This window comes from Benincasa hispida, chromosome 9 (assembly GCF_009727055.1).
Source record: "Benincasa hispida cultivar B227 chromosome 9, ASM972705v1, whole genome shotgun sequence".
Lineage (NCBI taxonomy): Eukaryota > Viridiplantae > Streptophyta > Magnoliopsida > Cucurbitales > Cucurbitaceae > Benincasa > Benincasa hispida.
In genome coordinates, this window is record NC_052357.1 from 58436002 (window position 1) to 58436571 (window position 570).

The window sequence follows — 570 nt, forward strand, 5'->3', positions numbered from 1 at the left end:
CCCACCTCCGGAGCTTCATAGAAATCTGCAACACTTTTTTGTTCCCAATTATCTCAACCGAAGAAGATCGACTAACTCTGTTTCCATTTTCTTTGTGTGATCAGGCGAGAAAATGGTCATATTCTCTTGAACCGGAAGAGATAACTTCGTGGGAACATGTGGTGGAAAAGTTTATGAAGAAGTATTTCCCACCAACAGAGAATGGTAGGAGAAGGAAATTAATAACAAATTTTGTACAAGAAGATGATGAATCACTCAGTGATGCTTGGGCGAGGTTTAAACGGCTGGTAAGAGACTATCCACATAATGACTTACCAGATTGCCTGCAAATGGAGATCTTTTATCAAGGACTGAATCCCTCTTCGTAGACCGTTGCCAATGCGGCAGCCGCTAGTGGTTAGCTAAACAAAACATATCGAGGAGGCGAAGAGTATACTTTGATCGCATTTCCAAAAATCCGACAGGATTTGGCGGCGATCACAAAGATTAAGAATTAAAGATAATGATGCAAACAAAGGGGCCATCGCATCCCTGAAAAAACCAGATGATTTGCGATTATGAGTTTGATTC

General features: G+C 41.2%; 1 non-coding gene across 1 annotated transcript; it reads right to left on the reverse strand.

Moving 5' to 3' along the window:
• Positions 1-206: 206 nt before the first annotated feature.
• Positions 207-313, reverse strand: LOC120087394. The gene has a single exon (XR_005484531.1). It is a non-coding gene; the product is annotated as a small nucleolar RNA R71 (small nucleolar RNA).
• Between the last annotated feature and the right edge of the window lie 257 nt (positions 314-570).